This window comes from Oncorhynchus mykiss, chromosome 1 (genome assembly GCF_057628025.1).
Source record: "Oncorhynchus mykiss isolate SJ-2025 chromosome 1, ASM5762802v1, whole genome shotgun sequence".
NCBI lineage: Eukaryota > Metazoa > Chordata > Actinopteri > Salmoniformes > Salmonidae > Oncorhynchus > Oncorhynchus mykiss.
The window spans coordinates 87,007,817-87,014,059 of NC_143022.1; positions in this window are offsets into that span (position 1 = coordinate 87,007,817).

Consider the following 6,243-nt stretch of genomic DNA (forward strand, 5'->3'; position numbering starts at 1 on the left):
TAGCACCATTCTGCTGCTAACATGCGTCCATCCTGATTTTGTCTGTTTACAACAGATCTGATCAAAATCAGTAAACAATGAAGATTTTAACCATCAACACATATCTGAAAATGTAGTCATGATCAGGATGCATCCTAGCACCAGGTATTAACAGGGTATTGTCTCCTAGCACCAGGTATTAACAGGGTATTGTCTCCTAGCACCAGGTATTAACAGGTTACTGTCTCCTAGCACCAGGTATTAACAGGGTATTGTCTCCTAGCACCAGGTATTAACAGGGTATTGTCTCCTAGCACCAGGTATTAACAGGGCTATTGTCTCCTAGCACCAGGTATTAACATGGTATTGTCTACTAGCACCAGGTATTAACAGGGCTATTGTCTCCTAGCACCAGGTATTAACAGGTTACTGTCTCCTAGCACCAGGTATTAACAGGGTATTGTCTCCTAGCACCAGGTATTAACAGGGTATTGTCTCCTAGCACCAGGTATTAACAGGGTATTGTCTCCTAGCACCAGGCATTAGCAGGGTACTGTCTCGTAGCACCAGGCATTAGCAGGGTACTGTCTCGTAGCACCAGGTATTAACAGGGTATTGTCTCCTAGCACCAGGTATTAACAGGGTAGTCTCCTAGCACCAGGTATTAACAGGGTATTGTCTCCTAGCACCAGGTATTAACAGAGTATTGTCTCCTAGCACCAGGTATTGACAGGTATTGTCACCTAGCACCAGGTATTGACAGGGCTATTGTCTCCTAGCACCAGGTATTGACAGGGCTATTGTCTCCTAGCACCAGGTATTAACAGGGCTATTGTCTCCTAGCACCAGGTATTAACAGGGTACTGTCTCCTAGTACAGCCATCCATCCGGACAATGTCATATTGAATCAACACACCAGGCTTGTGTCAGCATGTCGCTAGACTCATCTTCTTCACTGGCCTTCATCATCGTTCACATTATTTTTCCACTACTGCTGTCTCCTAGCACAAGCATTTTGCTACACCTGCAATAACATCTGCTGAACAAATGTGACCAATAAAATGTGATTTGATTAGATTAACAGGGTACTTGCTTTTGAAGCATGACATAAATAGGTCAGACCCTGGATGAGGTGTGTTGATGAAACCAATGGTATTATAGTTTTTTTTAAATGTTTTTATTTCTATTAGTTTTTTAAATTTCAGTTTAGTTTGTTAGTTTTTTCGAATTCACTTTACTCATTTTTATTTTGTTTAAGTTTGATTTTAAAAAATCAATAAAAAAAATTAAAATGTAGTTTTAGTGTTGGGGACAGAAAGTAGAACTGGGATGCTAGGAGCCATTTATGTGTTTTTGAGATGTCACCTCTTGCCACTGTGGGGAAGTAATGCATAAGGAGATGGGTCATGTTATAGGTTAGGTTTAAAGCTAGACTGTGAGATGATGTAGATGCACAAATTAAACAGTAGTAGTAGTGGGTCAATTTCCTCAACAACCAGGAGCATTGAAGCGTGATGCTCAACTTCTCTGTTTTGGTCCTGTAGCTACCACGTAGCAGCGTGAAGCGCACTTGTGCAAATTATCCAATACTCTTTGTGACAGTGTGAGAGAAAAGCCTTGCATCATACTCATCTCAGTGGGTGAGTTTGAGCGGATCACTTTTGTCAAGTTGGTCACCACCTTTCAACGTGTGGTGCATTCTGGGGATAAAAATAGTCAGACAGGTGCCTACAGTTGAAGTCGGAAGTTTACATACACCTTAGCTAAATACATTTAAACTCAGTTTTTCACCATTCCTGACATTTAATCCTAGTAAAAATTCCCTGTCTTAGGTCAGTTAGGATCACCATTTTATTTTAAGAATGTGAAATGTCAGGATAATAGCAGAGAGAATTATTTATTTCAGCCTTTATTTCTTTCATCACATTCCATGTGGGTCAGAAGTTTACATACACTCAATCAGTATTTGGTAGAATTGCCTTTAAATAGTTTAACTTAGGTCAAACGTTTCGGGTAGCCTTCCACAAGCTTCCCACAATAAGTTAGGTGAATGTTGTCCCATTCCTCCTGACAGAGCTAGTGTAACTGAGTCAGGTTTGTAGGCCTCCTTGCTCGGATTGAGGTCAGGGCTTTGTGATGGCCACTCCAATATCTTGACTTTGTTGTCCTTAAGCCATTTTGCCACAACTTTGGAAGGTTGCTTGTGGTCATTGTCCATTTGGAAGACCCATTTGCGACCAAGCTTTAACTTCCTAACTGATGTCTTGAGATGTTGCTTCAATATATCCACATCATTTTCCCTCCTCATGATGCCATCTATTTTGCGAAGTGCACCAGTCCCTCCTGCAGCAAAGCACCCCCACAATATGATGCTGCCACCCCCGTGCTTCACGGTTGGGATGGTGTTCTTCGGCTTGCAAGCATTCCCCTTTTTCCTCCAAACATAACGATGGTCATTATGGCCAAACAGTTCTATTTTTGTTTCATCAGACCAGAGGACATTTCTCCAAAAAGTAAGATCTTCGTCCCCATGTGCAGTTGCAAACCGTAGTCTGGCTTTTTTATAATGTTTTGGAGCAGTGGCTTCTTCCTTGCTGAGTGGCCTTTCAGGTTATGTCGATATAGGACTTGTTTTAATGTGGATATAGATACTTTTGTACCTGTTTCCTCCAGCATCTTCACAAGGTCATTTGCTGTTGTTTTGGGATTGATTTGCACTTTTCGCACCAAAGTACGTTCATCTCTTGGAGACAGAACACGTCTCCTTCCTGAGCGGTATGACGACTGCGTGGTCCCATGGTGTTTATACTTGCTTACAATTGTTTGTACAGATGAACGTGGTACTTTCAGGCGTTTGGAAATTGCTCCCAAGCATGAACCAGACTTGTGGAGGTCTACAATATATTTCCTGAGGTCTTAGCTGATTTCTTTTGATGTTCACATGATGTCAAGCAAAGAGGCACTGAGTTTGAAGGTAGGCCTTGAAATACATCCACAGGTACACCTCCATTTGACTCAAATGATGGCAATTAGCCTATCATAAGCTTCTAAAGCCATGACATAATTTTCTAGAATTTTCCAAGCTGTTTAAAGGCACAGTCAACAAAGTGTATGTAAACTTCTGACCCACTGGAAATGTGATACAGTGAATTATAAGTGAAATAATCTGTCTGTAAACAATTGTTGGAAATATTACTTGTGTCATGCAGAAAGTAGATGTCCTAACCAGCTTGCCAAAACTATAGTTTGTTAACAAGAAATTTGTGGAGTGGTTGAAAAACGAGTTTTAATGACTCCAACCTAAGTGTATGTAAACTTCCGACTTCAACTGTATGTATCACATAGGGATGTGTTAAAAATACTCCTACAGTGCCTTGCGAAAGTATTCGGCCCCCTTGAACTTTGCGACCTTTTGCCACATTTCAGGCTTCAAACATAAAGATATAAAACTGTATTTTTTTGTGAAGAATCAACAACAAGTGGGACACAATCATGAAGTGGAACGACATTTATTGGATATTTCAAACTTTTTTAACAAATCAAAAACTGAAAAATTGGGCGTGCAAAATTATTCAGCCCCTTTACTTTCAGTGCAGCAAACTCTCTCCAGAAGTTCAGTGAGGATCTCTGAATGATCCAATGTTGACCTAAATGACTAATGATGATAAATACAATCCACCTGTGTGTAATCAAGTCTCCGTATAAATGCACCTGCACTGTGATAGTCTCAGAGGTCCGTTAAAAGCGCAGAGAGCATCATGAAGAACAAGGAACACACTAGGCAGGTACGAGATACTGTTGTGAAGAAGTTTAAAGCCGGATTTGGATACAAAAAGATTTCCCAAGCTTTAAACATCCCAAGGAGCACTGTGCAAGCGATAATATTGAAATGGAAGGAGTATCAGACCACTGCAAATCTACCAAGACCTGGCCGTCCCTCTAAACTTTCAGCTCATACAAGGAGAAGACTGATCAGAGATGCAGCCAAGAGGCCCATGATCACTCTGGATGAACTGCAGAGATTTACAGCTGAGGTGGGAGACTCTGTCCATAGGACAACAATCAGTCGTATATTGCACAAATCTGGCATTTATGGAAGAGTGGCAAGAAGAAAGCCATTTCTTAAAGATATCCATAAAAAAAGTGTTGTTTAAAGTTTGCCACAAGCCACCTGGGAGACACACCAAACATGTGGAAGAAGGTGCTCTGGTCAGATGAAACCAAAATTGAACTTTTTGGCAACAATGCAAAACGTTATGTTTGGCGTAAAAGCAACACAGCTCATCACCCTGAACACACACCATCCCCACTGTCAAACATGGTGGTGGCAGCATCATGGTTTGGGCCTGCTTTTCTTCAGCAGGGACAGGGAAGATGGTTAAAACTGATGGGAAGATGGATGGAGCCAAATACAGGACCATTCTGGAAGAGTCTGCAAAAGACCTGAGACTGGGACGGAGATTTGTCTTCCAACAAGACAATGATCCAAAACATAAAGCAAAATCTACAATGGAATGGTTCAAAAATAAACATATCCAGGTGTTAGAATGGCCAAGTCAAAGTCCAGACCTGAATCCAATTGAGAATCTGTGGAAAGAACTGAAAACTGCTGTTCACAAATGCTCTCCATCCAACCTCACTGAGCTCGAGCTGTTTTGCAAGGAGGAATGGGAAAAAATGTCAGTCTCTCGATGTGCAAAACTGATAGAGACATACCCCAAGCGACTTACAGCTGTAATCGCAGCAAAAGGTGGCGCTACAAAGTATTAACTTAAGGGGGCTGAATAATTTTGCACGCCCAATTTTTCAGTTTTTGATTGGTTAAAAAAGTTTGAAATATCCAATAAATGTCGTTCCACTTCATGATTGTGTCCCACTTGTTGTTGATTCTTCACAAAAAAATACAGTTTTATATCTTTATGTTTGAAGCCTGAAATGTGGCAAAAGGTCGCAAAGTTCAAGGGGGCCGAATACTTTCGCAAGGCACTGTATATACACATGAGTGTGTGTGTGTGTGTGTGTGTATATCTACACATGAGTGTGTGTGTATATATACACATGAATGTGTGTGTGTGTATATACACATGAATGTGTGTGTGTGTATATACACATGAATGTGTGTGTGTGTGTGTATATATACACATGAATGTGTGTGTGTGTGTGTGTGTATATACACATGATTGTGTGTGTATATACACATGATTGTGTGTGTATATACACATGATTGTGTGTGTATATATACACATGATTGTGTGTGTATATATACACATGATTGTGTGTGTGTATATACACATGATTGTGTGTGTATATATACACATGATTGTGTGTATATATACACATGATTGTGTGTATATATACACATGATTGTGTGTGTGTATATATACACATGATTGTGTGTATATATACACATGATTGTGTGTGTATATATACACATGGTTGTGTGTGTATATATACACATGAATGTGTGTGTATATATACACATGATTGTGTGTGTATATATATACACATGATTGTGTGTGTATATATACACATGAATGTGTGTGTGTGTATATACACATGAATGTGTGTGTGTGTGTGTATACACATGAATGTGTGTGTGTGTATATATACACATGAGTGTGTGTGTGTGTGTATATCCCAAACCATCTCAATTTGGTTGATGTCGGGGGATTGTGGAGGCCAGGTCATCTGATGCAGCACTCCATCACTCTCCTTCTTGGTCAAATAGCCCTTACACAGCCTGGAGGTGTGTTGGGTCATTGTCCTGTTTAAAAACAAATTATAGCCCCACTAAGCCCAAACAAGATGGGATGGCATATCGCTGCAGAATGCTGTGATAGCCATGCTGGTTAAACATGCCTTGAATTCTAAATAAATCACAGCCAGAAGTACAAAGTATTAACTTAAGGGGGCTGAATAATTTTACACGCCCAATTTTTCCGTTTTTGATTTGTTAAAAAAGTTTGAAATATCCAATAAATGTCGTTCCACTTCATGATTGTGTCCCACTTGTTGTTGATTCTTCACAAAAAAATACAGTTTTCTATCTTTATGTTTGAAGTCTGAAATGTGGCAAAAGGTCGCAAAGTTCAAGGGGGCCGAATACTTTCGCAAGGCACTGTATGCCTGAAGTGTCCCCACTTACACCAGCCAATAGCTAGCTTTTCACATGGCAACAACTGGTAAGACATTTCCGGAGGGCGGTCACGTGTGCTTGCAAGGCAGAGGTCCTGGGTTCTAGCCATGGCGTGAGCCGACTCAGTA